General features: G+C 48.1%; 1 protein-coding gene and 1 long non-coding RNA gene across 4 annotated transcripts in view; one reads left to right on the forward strand and one right to left on the reverse strand.

Annotated features, from left to right (window-relative positions):
- Positions 1-14352, reverse strand: part of fgf13a (fibroblast growth factor 13a) — a 58449-nt gene that overhangs the window by 39733 nt on the left and 4364 nt on the right. The window lies entirely within an intron of this gene.
- Positions 1-14352, forward strand: part of LOC131103238 (uncharacterized) — a 31754-nt gene that overhangs the window by 13483 nt on the left and 3919 nt on the right. The window lies entirely within an intron of this gene.

The raw sequence follows: 14352 nt of genomic DNA on the forward strand, positions 1-14352 counted from the left end.
GGTTCTGTTGGCTTTCAAAAATGGAAAAGGTGGAACATCACGACAAACAATATGGAAGGCATGTTGATGAATCACGTCGGGGACCTTTTAAGGAGTTCCCAAATATCCCAGGGTGGCTCCCTAACCCGGCTGAGCTCATTCGGTTTCCTCCGCCAACCCCACACCTGGCTGACGGCCAAAACATACGCCCACAACCTGAGACCCACTCAGCACCCAATCACCCCCACCACCAACATTCCCGCCATCCCCCACATGCCGGCATGCCGCCCCTTGACCCGGCTCGTAAGCAGGTGCCGAGACACGGGAATCAGCGAGGCTGTGAACGCACCACATCAAGGCTGCCCAGCGCCTGATGACAGCTCAGCAAGCAATCAACGGCGCCGTCACCGCAACAGCTGACCACACCTGCTGGGGCCTGACAGGGAGAATTGATGTCCGGGGGCCGCGGGTGGAGGTTTACGGCAGGTCAGGGGGGCCGTTAGCGCATGATATGGTTGCAATTAGGCTTCCAACCTTGGAGAGGTGCTACTTTATAGACGCGGCAGAAGAGGCCACATGGTTCATCACGCCGGAGGAACGGCGCTCCCAACCATCAGGAAGCAAGCGGCCATGATGACAAACACGGCTTTGCTTTTCCAGTGGCGCTCTCCTCCTCCTCCTCCGCCACCCGGTGTCATGGCTCATCAATAATGCAGCGACCCGGGCGCAAAGACCTCACAAAGGAGGACCGGTGCCTCTGTGAGGAGCACCCGACCTTTACGTACAACTCAGCGCTCCGCAGCGACTCTTACATAACAGACGGGTGATAGCGTCTGTAGCGGCAGTAGCGTTAGCGCTACAGTAGCGTTAGCGCTACAGTAGCGTTAGCGCTACAGTAGCGTTAGCGCTACAGTAGCGTTAGCGCTACAGTAGCGTTAGCGCTACAGTAGCGTTAGCGCTACAGTAGCGTTAGCGCTACAGTAGCGTTAGCGCTACAGTACCAACATAGGCCTTGGCTTTGAGGCGGAATCTTTGAAGCGGGACAGAGGCAAAGTGGTATTTTTGCCATGGCCCAAGACTGTACAGTCCAAAAGTCCCATGCATCAAGTCAGGATGGGATTGTCGGAAAGGGCTGATGGATCGTCTTTGGGAATACATCCCACAGATCCCTGTTCATAACCTCCTGCCCGGTAGGACTTTAGGAAGGAACAACGGGCCCTGACAGGAAGAGGAGGTTCCCCCAGGCCTCCTTTATCACCAATTACAGGCGGCGTTTGCCATCAGTGCTGCCCAGCGCCCTCCTCTGACAGCCCCGCCCGATGCAGACAGTCCTTCTGGCCGAGGATGTTCCGGGCTCGTTGGGCGCCAAAGCCACGTCAACATCTGACAAGGTGATTAAGAAGTTCTGCTGAGGCAGGAAGCCGAGTATTTGAGAAGAGTCGCAGAAGCAAAGTAGACAGGCAGCAAGATTTAAAGCGCTTCTCGGAAATGTACTCGTCCTTCACTATATGGCTCTCTCTGTAGCTAAGCTTGACTATATGGCCATTTAAATATGGCTCTCTCTGTAGCTAAGCTTGACTATATGGCCATTTAAATATGGCTCTCTCTGTAGCTAAGCTTGACTATATGGCCATTTAAATATGGCTCTCTCTGTAGCTAAGCTTGACTATATGGCCATTTAAATATGGCTCTCTCTGTAGCTAAGCTTGACTATATGGCCATTTAAATATGGCTCTCTCTGTAGCTAAGCTTGACTATATGGCCATTTAAATATGGCTCTCTCTGTAGCTAAGCTTGACTATATGGCCATTTAAATATGGCTCTCTCTGTAGCTCCGCTTTCCAAAGATCATTCAAGGGAAAGATGACTTTCTGGAAATCATCCACAATCCTCATGTGAGACAGGAACGAGCGTCTTTCCTTTTTCCGTGTAGGAAGGATAATAAAACAGCTAAGAATGCACCAAACGGGACACAGCTATTCCGCCCCCCCAGAAAGGCTCCATGTCATGTCATCATGTGGGCTGCATATGAAGCACATTGTTATTATTATTATTATGATTATGATCAACATTGTTACACCTAAGAACTACATTAGTGGCGTAGTGACACCTCGCCACACCACACGTGGCGTTTATGGCGTCTGGAAGCAACTGAGGTCCATAAAGGAGAGACACGTGAATGCTGGGAGGACAGTAGCGGTGAGGACCATGTAGATGGTTCTAGAAGACCTGAGTATTTCTCCCAATGACGTGCACTATCCACAGACGCCTATAAAGCACCCAGACCCCCGCCTCCACCGATATCTGCCACCGCCTGCCCCCATTCTTCTTCCACGGTCCCTCTTTTATCCCCCACCTTCAATCAGCAGGCGGGGGGCACGGCGCCACCACTCATTAGCCGGCTGCGGCGGCGGGGTTAGCGGGGTTCGCTTAGCAAAGACAAACAGCTCAATTAAAGGCTGCGTCGCTGTAATAACTTCAGAGGAAAATTGTTTTGAAAGGGGGGGGGCAAAACATACCAATCACCAACACGGCAATTAAGTCCACAGCCGCGTTTGGATTCAGCTCATGAGGATGGGATGGTGTCTGCATCCATCAGGACCAGCATGGACTCAAGAGGTCCTGTAGAACTTGTTAGACTCATCCTTTGCTTCCCAAGCTCCAGGTCACATGACTCAGCTCATTCCTTCCAGGAAGACAAAAATGGATGGATGGATGATGGATGGATGATGGATGGATGATGGATGGATGATGGATGATGGATGGATGGATGGATGGATGGATGGATGATGGATGGATGGATGATGGATGGATGGATGATGGATGGATGGATGGATGATGGATGATGGATGGATGATGGATGATGGATGGATGATGGATGGATGGATGATGGATGGATGGATGATGGATGGATGAATGTGACCATGTGCCTGCATGTGGGTCCATATGATCAAGCTAAGGTGTGTGCTCCAACTGTTATGCTGTGATGCTATGCTATGATGTTATGCTATGCTATGCTGTGTGGTGTCATGCTATGCTATGCTATGCTATGCTATGCTATTACGTTATGCTGTGATGCTATGCTATGCTATTATGTTATGCTGTCATGCTATGCTATTACGTTATGTTGCGATGCTATGCTAAGCTGTGCTCTGCTTTGCTATTATGTTATGCTGTGATGCTATGCTATGTTGTGTGGTGTCATGCTATGCTATGCTATGCTGTGCTATGCTATGCTATTATGTTATTTTGACATGCTATGCTATGCTATTATGTTATGCTGTCATGCTATGCTATTACGTTATGTTGCGTTGCTATGCTAAGCTGTGCTCTGCTTTGCTATTATGTTATGCTGTGATGCTATGCTATGTTGTGTGGTGTCATGCTATGCTATGCTGTGCTATGCTATGCTATGCTATGCTATGCTATTATGTTATGTTGACATGCTATGCTATGCTATTATGTTATGCTGTCATGCTATGCTATTACGTTATGTTGCGATGCTATGCTAAGCTGTGCTCTGCTTTGCTATTATGTTATGCTGTGATGCTATGCTATGTTGTGTGGTGTCATGCTATGCTATGTTGTGCTATGCTGTGCTATGCTATGCTATGCTATGCTATTATGTTATGTTGACATGCTATGCTATGCTATTATGTTATGCTGTCATGCTATGCTATTACGTTACGTTGCGATGCTATGCTAAGCTGTGCTCTGCTTTGCTATTATGTTATGCTGTGATGCTATGCTATGTTGTGTGGTGTCATGCTATGCTGTGCTATGCTATGCTATGCTATTATGTTATGTTGACATGCTATGCTATGCTATGCTATTATGTTATGCTGTCATGCTATGCTATTACGTTATGTTGCAATGCTATGCTAAGCTGTGCTCTGCTTTGCTATTATGTTATGCTGTGATGCTATGCTATGTTGTATGGTGTCATGCTATGCTATGCTGTGCTATGCTATGCTATTATGTTATGTTGACATGCTATGCTATGCTATGCTATTATGTTATGCTGTCATGCTATGCTATTACGTTATGTTGCAATGCTATGCTAAGCTGTGCTCTGCTTTGCTATTATGTTATGCTGTGATGCTATGCTATGTTGTATGGTGTCATGCTATGCTATGCTGTGCTATGCTATGCTATTATGTTATGTTGACATGCTATGCTATGCTATGCTATTATGTCATGCTGTCATGCTATGCTATTATGTTATGTTGCGATGCTATGCTAAGCTGTGCTCTGCTTTGCTATTATGTTATGCTGTGATGCTATGCTATGTTGTGTGGTGTCATGCTATGCTATGCTATGCTATGTTGTGCTATGCTGTGCTATGCTATGCTATGCTATTATGTTATGTTGACATGCTATGCTATGCTATGCTATTATGTTATGCTGTCATGCTATGCTATTACGTTACGTTGCGATGCTATGCTAAGCTGTGCTCTGCTTTGCTATTATGTTATGCTGTGATGCTATGCTATGTTGTGTGGTGTCATGCTATGCTGTGCTATGCTATGCTATGCTATGCTATTATGTTATGCTGTCATGCTATGCTATTACGTTATGTTGCAATGCTATGCTAAGCTGTGCTCTGCTTTGCTATTATGTTATGCTGTGATGCTATGCTATGTTGTGTGGTGTCATGCTATGCTATGCTGTGCTATGCTATGCTATTATGTTATGTTGACATGCTATGCTATGCTATGCTATTATGTTATGCTGTCATGCTATGCTATTACGTTATGTTGCGTTGCTATGCTAAGCTGTGCTCTGCTTTGCTATTATGTTATGCTGTGATGCTATGCTATGTTGTGTGGTGTCATGCTATGCTATGCTGTGCTATGCTATGCTATGCTATGCTATTATGTTATGTTGACATGCTATGCTATGCTATTATGTTATGCTGTCATGCTATGCTATTACGTTATGTTGTGATGCTATGCTAAGCTGTGCTCTGCTTTGCTATTATGTTATGCTGTGATGCTATGCTATGTTGTGTGGTGTCATGCTATGCTATGCTATGTTGTGCTATGCTGTGCTATGCTATGCTATGCTATTATGTTATGTTGACATGCTATGCTATGCTATGCTATTATGTTATGCTGTCATGCTATGCTATTACGTTACGTTGCGATGCTATGCTAAGCTGTGCTCTGCTTTGCTATTATGTTATGCTGTGATGCTATGCTATGTTGTGTGGTGTCATGCTATGCTGTGCTATGCTATGCTATGCTATGCTATTATGTTATGTTGACATGCTATGCTATGCTATGCTATTATGTTATGCTGTCATGCTATGCTATTACGTTATGTTGCAATGCTATGCTAAGCTGTGCTCTGCTTTGCTATTATGTTATGCTGTGATGCTATGCTATGTTGTGTGGTGTCATGCTATGCTATGCTGTGCTATGCTATGCTATGCTATTATGTTATGTTGACATGCTATGCTATGCTATGCTATTATGTTATGCTGTCATGCTATGCTATTATGTTATGTTGCGATGCTATGCTAAGCTGTGCTTTGCTTTGCTATTATGTTATGCTGTGATGCTATGCTATGTTGTGTGGTGTCATGCTATGCTATGCTATGCTATTATGTTATGTTGATATGCTATGCTATGCTGATACGTTGATGTGACTGGTTTTATTTGAAGAGATGGATGATGTATATCGTCGTGTATATATTGCAGTACAACCTCCATGAATAGAAATAGTACCTATACTGTATTACACTTTGGGAAAGTTTCACATTTGTTATGGCATTGGTCACACCGTCCGAGGGTGAGCACAATACATTATACTGTAAGTACTACATGCTAGTATAAACAGTGCTATACTATACTAAAGTATATACTATAGTTAAAGGTGCTAAAGGTCCTTTGTGACAGCTAGCATGTCAAAGGTGAGCGCTAGAGTTGAGTTAGGAAAGCTTTGGCCCTGGAAGGGAATGGAAGGGAATGGAAGAAGGCTCCAACTATGAAGCAACGTGAAGAAGAGGGTCTGGTGTCCAACCCTTCATGATATGTTTTCCCGGGCTAGGATGAGCGTCATAAATCAGCGTGATGCATCTCAGGAAGATCTACGGCCTTTTCTCATCATCCAGCTGTCTCCCTCCGCCCGTGCTGACCACATTTACGCCGTGCATTTTTCCACAGCATCTTTCATTCATTTGTGTTGCACCATCTGTCCACAATTATTGCCAGATGATCAAGGGTGACGCTGGGGGGGGGGCATGCTGCATGGGAAAACATGGGAAAATACAGTTGGATGGAAGTGAGGACTGATGATGCTCACATTTGGTCCTGTATTATCGTTTGTAGTTGGCGTTGGTGTGACAATAAGACCATGGAAGATGATGTCATTACACCATTAATATCAATATGGAAGGGCCACGCGCCACCGAGGAGGCAACACCAACGTTGAGGTGAACGAACATTGTGGTCAGCGCTGAAGGAAACACAAGTTTCATGGAGGGGGCCCCTCATGGAGGGGGCTCCTCATGGAGGGGGCTCCTCCTGGAGGGGGCTCCTCATGGAGGGGGCTCCTCATGGCCGCGCTCCATCTCACATCAGCACGGTGCTAGGATTCCTAGCACCGGGAGGCTCGGAGGGCATCTGCCGGGTACCCTGCAAGGTTAGGGACAGGAAGGACCTCCGGCAAGACCGCGTGTGTTTGTGTGCACCGTGCGTGTGAGCGTGCACGTCTGTGATGCTGCCGCCAAGACAGGATGGAGACCTGCAGCCAAGGACCAGAGGACCGGTAGAGCAAGTCACACTGAGACCGGGTGGCCATCTGTCCCTCAAAGCTTTACTGCACGGGCACATGCACACACGCATACGCACACGCACACACACACACACACACACACACACACACAGTATCACAGCAGTCAGCACCCCCCCCCCTTCCTTACCAAGCCATGAGTGAACACATACTGTATACGAAGGCTAATCAATATGTCTGCCTATTTGTGGGCAGATGTTTGTCAGTCTAGCACCCAGGAAGAGTGTGTGTGTGTGTGTGTGTTTGTGTGTGTGTGTGTGTGTGTGTGTGTGTGTGTGTGTGCGTGTGCACGTGCTGCAGACATTCTTCATCTTCATCTTCATCAAAGCGTTGTGCATGTTGCTGGATGAATCTGTAATGTGATTATTGGAGAGCGTTGTATTTTGTAGCCCCTTGAGAAAAGTGGAAGGAGGAAATGGAATATCGTAGATAGAACGCTAAGACGAGGCTTCACAGATGCTCTTATTTTGGTTGCTTTTAATAGAATGAATACATTGATTTATAATGTTAATATAAATAAATAAAAATAAAAATGATTTATTGTCCCCAGACAGTTTTCCTGAATGAGAAGTCTTGCCAGGTTTTCCTTACTTTGTCCTACGTCCTACTTTGGGATCAAGGAGACCCTCGTTTCCACCTAAAGGACTACTGACAGTGAAAGATTTGCATACGTAGGCTATGCTATCTGTCTACGTGATGAGTGATGAATAAATATTAAGGTTAGCGGCGGAGAAATAAAGCTGGTCGTCTTTTCCACGAGGGAACGGTCCTGATATCTCAACGATCCAAACCATCTTGACATTCCAGCAGATGATAGCGACTCACTCTTTCCAACGTGATGCCAGTTTGACTCTCAAACGGGAACATTGGAGCGAGACAAAGTGGTTGAATTGGAAGCCGTGGTGTTGGAATCGTTCTTTCCACTCCGCAATCGCATTAAAGGACCACACGGAAATAAATATGTCTGCTATGCGTCTCAACACCTTGATGGAATCCTCACAGGAGATACGGACACACAGCAGGTGGCGTGCTTCCCATCGGTCAGTTCCTCTCACACGCACGTGCACACACACACGTGCACGTGCACACACACAAATGAACCACAGATGATGCGCCAAATGGCTGAAGACGTTCCTCCAATAAAGACCATGATTGGAAAGCAAGGTAGACAAATACAGGATGTTCCTCAATCAACCTGGAGGGACGAGGAGAATACTCCAGGATCCAAGCGGCAAACACAGCCTTGGAGTACGCGGCAGTACTCGCCAGTATGTGTCAGTACGTGCCAGTACTCGCCAGTACTCGCCAGTATGTGGCAAGCAGACTGAGCTCTGCGTCCTCGTTCCAAAGAATCGGGAGCAGAGTGTAAAGCTTTTCCACCCATCCAATGCTCCTGGGCCTAATTTCCCACCCTGACCTTTCCCGGAAGATGGAGAACTTCCTCGTCATGGCGTGCAACCTTTTCATTTGGCCGAAAGCAGGCTTCGTCTTCTCGATGCTAGCTCTCTGGCGCTGCGTTGGATTGCCGTTAGCTCGCTAGCCGCCAACTCCAGCTCTCTTTCTCTCGCCCTTTCCGTTTTCCCCGTCACCCCCGTACCGCCGCAGTGTAGGCGGCGACCTGTCTCCCTTCATCACGCTGCAAAGCATGTGATCGCTCGCCACCAACAATCTCTCATCTGACATGTGACAAAACAAGACGTCTGTCAGGCTTGGAAATGAAACCATGAGATCGGGGATCTGCATTTCACTTCACTGGGAGTACAACTTCCTCTTACAGATCACTGACCGTGTACACACTGTGTACACATACACCGTGTACACGGTACACACTGTGTACACATACACCGTGTACACGTCCACCACACCTCATTTGGAACATTGTAAAGGTTTTCGTTTTCTTGACGGTGCTCTGCAGGAGCCAGCCTCCTGTGAGGAACGTCAGAAGCGGGATGAGTGTCGGCCGTGGGATGGGTGCTGGTGAGATGTGGTGGTCTTTCACCCAGCTCCAGTGAGGGTGCTATTCCTGAAAATGCTCTGAACAGTGGGACGGGTGTCAGAAGGGGATCTACCAGTCACCTTTTGGTCTTTTTGGTAGAAGAACGATATCTCAAACCAACACCCATACTGATCACTTTGGTAAATATCTCTTTGGTGTTCATATTACTCTTTTGAAGGAGTCATGTGTATTTCCTGGAAGAAAGGAGGATGTGCTGATGTGTCCTTATGAAACATCTCAACATGACTACCACCAGTAGAACCAGAGTATAGAGGGGGAGGAGCCGCCTGCCGTGGCCCAGCAAGGTGCACTGTATTGGGGGTAAAAGGTCAATGACATAACGGATACGGTGTCCGGATGCTCCACAGACCAGGATGGAGGCCAAAGCAGCGGCAGCCACGCACCTCCATCCCATCCCAGCCCATCTCATCCCATCCCATCCCATCTCATCCCATCCCATCCCATCCCATCCCATCCCATCTCATCCCATCCCATCCCATCCCAGCCCAGAGGAAGCTGATCTCCAGCTGCTCTCCCCCCCTTTATTTCCTAATCAAGCGTGTCTTTCCATACGGAGGGTGTCTCTGGGGCTGCGAGCATGTGTTTGCGTGACGGCGTGGTTGCCGTGGCAGCATGTCATTATGTAAATGACGTCTCCCTGACGAGAGGCAGGCAGGCAGGCGGCCATGATGCTCAGCCTTCTCCAGCCTCGCTCAAATTGGCTTCAGGGACCAAGTGAAGGATTGCTGCTATATTTAGCAATCATCTCCACCCTGCCTTTCATCTGCGTTCTTTCTAATGTTCTCCAAATAGACAAAACGTGCACGGAAAAGGTGCACGTCCATGAGTCGGGGCGGATATCTCGTAGCTCCGGGCCGTATGTGCTGGGATTGCAACTTTGTCCAATTTCATCTTTCCTCCTTTGTCCCTTGAACACATCATTAGCCTTCCATCGTCTCTTCTTCTCATCAGCGCTGAACCACTTAGCTTTCCCTGCAGGATGATGCTAACGGCTTTCTGCTGGAGATCATCTCCCGTGTTCCTCTTCAAGAACAAGCCAATACAAAGAGCCCCGGCCCTTCTAGATGATCTACTGTGGACGTATTTGGCTTTAAATCAGGTGACCTCTAGCGAGACAGACACCAATAAGGCTCTCCTCTCATTCTGTGTGGAAGTGGTCCACCGTCAAAGAATAATAGGAGCGTAGAGGTGTCTTCTGGGGTGTTATGTCATGTCTAGATGATGTCAGGTTTCCATGCCATCACGATGAAGTCTTCCATTCATCGTCTCTTGGTTTGTCTTCAAAAGGAAGCAGCGACTACATTTGTCACGTGATCTAGATCACGTCTTTTCAACATGGCGAGATGGGAGCGTTTGGGCATGAGCGAAGGCAACGCCACCAAAATGGTCAGAGCACTGGGAATACCTGCTGGACCAGTAATGTCCTGGAGGAGAAATGGAGGATAATGATCTTGGTGTGAATCACCCTATGGGGGGCCATGGCGCCAGGCGGGGGGCCATGGCGCCGGGCGGGGGGCCATGGCGCCGGGCTAGCCGGTCAGTATTGGATCCTAAATTCTACAACCAATGAACCGCCCTAAACGAGGGAATGGGTGTGTCTAGAAATCACCAGCCAAATATCCTCTTATCTTTAATAGATGTCGTCACCCCCCCCCACCCCCCCCCCCCCCCCCCCCCGCCACCCCGCCATCAGACCCCCAGAAGCTGGAACGAGTTGGCAGTCATTTGTGGCGTCCTCATCAATCTGGGGACCGTGTCCGCGTGTCCGTCCTAATGAAGCACGCTCTTTGAGGGAGCGGCGCCCAGATCGATGGAGTCGATGGCGTTAACCTCCAGGGAGCGCGGCATCTTGCTGAAGGTCAAGAGGTCACCTAGGACCTTAATTAATGAACAGCCTTTATAGGCCGGGTCGTCCTGGGCGCCATCTTTATTGGTAAACTTTCAGTGTCCAGGCCTCGGGACTTACGTATGTGTGCGTCCCGGGAACCCCTCCCAGCTTCTTCCCGGCTGGGATCAGCAGAGGTGGAAGAACCGGCGTTAAAAACAGGACCTCGACTCACGCCACTCCCGGTGCCGACCGTGGAATCGCTGCGTCATGATGTGGCGTCCTGTGATGATTTTGCTAAACTTTATTCTGGCCAATCACTGGCCCTGCAGAGGCCTCGTGCCCAGTTTGATGCCTTGCTCGCTTCCAGCCTGCACCCCTGTTTATTACCCCCCCCCCCCCCCCCCCCCCCCGCCCGCCTTATCGCCTCCCTTTCCATCCGCCTTAATCTCCTTTATAGTTTTCAGCAACTTTAATTAGTTGACGTCCAGAGCAACTATTAATCCCGCCATGGCTTGGAATATGAAATCCAGCTGGATGTGCAGGCCGTCCTTACACGGCACCGGACCTTGGCTTGGAGACCACGCGGGAATCTTTCACCAACCGATTGGCCGCTTTATCATTTCCATGTCACGTCTTTCAATTGCTGAAGGGGGGGGGGGTTCAGCAGCGACCCTGACATTTAATAATCACCTTAGTCTTAGTCTTGGTCTTGGTCTTAGTCTTAGTCTTAGTCTTAGTCTTAGGCCTCCACTGTCCTGTCCTTACACAGGAAAGGCTATCTAGCGAGCGAGCTAAAGGAGCTAACAATCCCGCTGATTAATAAGAGAGAGAGAGAGAGAGAGAGAGCGAGAGAGAGAGAGAGAGAGAGAGAGAGAGAGAGAGAGAGAGAGAGAGCAAAGTTGAAAAGAGGACAAGGTGACGGAAGTTGGCGTCCAATGACAAAGTAGAAGCCAGACTCGGCCATTTTGTGCTGATGTCATCTTTTTAGCGGCGTTAAGCCCATAATGTCCTGACATGTCCATTAAAGTGCTGAGCCAAGACGGCCTGAAGGTATTAGCATCGCTAGCCAGGAAGTTGTGTTGTTATTGGGGGCGTGTGACACACATAACCACAATTATGGCAGATTATCTTTGGATGGGATTAGCTAGCATAGCACGACCACGCTTCATCTCTCAAAGTAAGGTTGGCCGTAATCCCCAATCCTGAGGTAGTAATCCGTTACCTATGTGGACTTTTGGACGCGGCCATTACCATGATGAATCCCGTGGACACGTGATCGCTGGCTGGGTGCCACTCAAACCTCCGAAGCAACGTCTCGTGTCTTTGCTGCCGCGTCCGATGCCTTGTTTCTTTTTGACATCTGATGGAGATGAACTCCCGTAGAAGACCCGACGGCCATTGTTTTTACGGGTCTTTCCGACTCCAAACATGGGCGGCAACTGTGTTTCGGGTTTCACCTCAGACGCTCTGCGGATTAGCGGCTCATGCTGACTAATGCACCAGAATAGTGGAGTATTTAGGGGCTTGGAGGGCGCAACACTTCTGACATAACGACAACAAATGACAACGCTGATGCACTTTTCCTTTGGAATGCTTCAGCCGCCCTGCGCTTGGTAGCGGTCACAGGACCACGCTAGGCTAGGCCAGCAGGAACGCAGCACTGACACAACGTGCTAAACATTCACCATGTCCGACATTCCAACATTCACCATGTCCGACATTCCATCATTCACCATGTCCAACATTCCATCATTCACCATGTCCAACATTCCATCATTCACCATGTCCAACATTCCATCATTCACCATGTCCAACATTCCATCATTCACCATGTCCAACATTCCATCATTCACCATGTCCGACATTCCAACATTCACCATGTCCGACATTCCAACATTCACCATGTCCGACATTCACCATGTCCGACATTCCAACATTCACCATGTCCGACATTCCAACATTCACCATGTCCAACATTCCAACATTCACCATGTCCAACATTCACCATGTCCGACATTCACCATGTCCAACATTCACCATGTCCAACATTCCAACATTCACCATGTCCAACATTCCAACATTCACCATGTCCGACATTCACCATGTCCGACATTCACCATGTCCAACATTCACCATGTCCAACATTCCAACATTCACCATGTCCAACATTCCAACATTCACCATGTCCAACATTCACCATGTCCAACATTCACCATGTCCAACATTCACCATGTCCAACATTCACCATGTCCAACATTCACCATGTCCAACATTCACCATGTCCAACATTCCAACATTCACCATGTCCATCATTCACCATGTCCAACATTCACCATGTCCAACATTCACCATGTCCAACATTCACCATGTCCAACATTCCAACATTCACCATGTCCAACATTCACCATGTCCAACATTCACCATGTCCAACATTCACCATGTCCAACATTCACCATGTCCAACATTCCAACATTCACCATGTCCATCATTCACCATGTCCAACATTCACCATGTCCAACATTCACCATGTCCAACATTCACCGTTCAAACACTGTTGCAAAGTAGTTGCAAAGTGAGCCAATGTTATTTTACTATCATGATTATTTTATGATTATGACTTTGTCCAATGGAGAGTCCACATGTCCAGGTTTCATTCAGGGTGACCAAGGTCCAACCATCAAACCAACGTCAAACCCGACTGTGACTCAATGTTGGCAAGTACGTGTTTCTATCAAATACAAGCCCGATAAGATACCATAACTAATAAGCTTTATTATATCTACGTTGTAAAGATCTACATGTAGTGTGGGCAGGATGGAGGTATGGACTGCTGATGTGTCCTCATCAAACATCATGACATGACGACTACCAGGAGAACCAGAGGATAGAGGGGGAGGAGCCGCCTGCTGTGGCCCAGCAAGGTGCACTGTATTCGGGCACATGCTCCGATCAGCCCATGTGATGCCATGGAGGTCTCTGGGAACGCTTTGGCACTTTCCAAACGCCGTAGAGCTGCCGTTTCAGGCGGCTGGTGGGGTTTTTTGGGTGCTCAATGTTTTTTTTCCCCTCATCACGAAGCATTTGGTACAAATTTGGTACAACTTACACACAAATGTCTTCCTCAGCAGCACTTGATTTCCTCACCTGCACAATGAATAGATGTCATATTGGCCCAGTAATTATGGTGCATCCCTGGTTTTTACAGATGTGACGTCTTGGGAAAACTGGTAGTGGTTGGTCTGCTGTTTGTGACCAGACGCTCCACTTTCTCCTTGTTTCTGGAGCTCAGCTTCTAAGGATGAACTCCTATTGATGCTAGGTGGCAATGCTAGCTGCTATTGTACCGTCCTAAAAATAGCACGGAGATTTCCAGTGCTGGGGAGGTGAAGATTACCAGTTCAAATAAGAGGCAGGATGGAATCTACAGCGGCAAGGAGGAGTGTGTGTGTGTGTGTGCGTGTGTGTGTGTGTGTGTGTGTGTGTGTGTGTGCGTGTGTGTGTGTGTGTGTGCATGTGTGCATGTGTGTGCATGTGTGTGTGTGTGAGACATCATGTACCAGGGAAGGAAGTGTGAATTTGTGGGGGTTTGTTGCCTTTTCTCAACAAGCACCAACTAAGGTGCCAATCACGGGGCGCCAGCGTCACTCCCAAAACCCCGAGCTGACACGAGCGAGCGAGAAGGACGAGCCCTCAGCGTTCCCAAACACGGATCAGCACGCGATGCGGCGATGGA

Source organism: Doryrhamphus excisus, chromosome 2 (genome assembly GCF_030265055.1).
Source record: "Doryrhamphus excisus isolate RoL2022-K1 chromosome 2, RoL_Dexc_1.0, whole genome shotgun sequence".
Lineage (NCBI taxonomy): Eukaryota > Metazoa > Chordata > Actinopteri > Syngnathiformes > Syngnathidae > Doryrhamphus > Doryrhamphus excisus.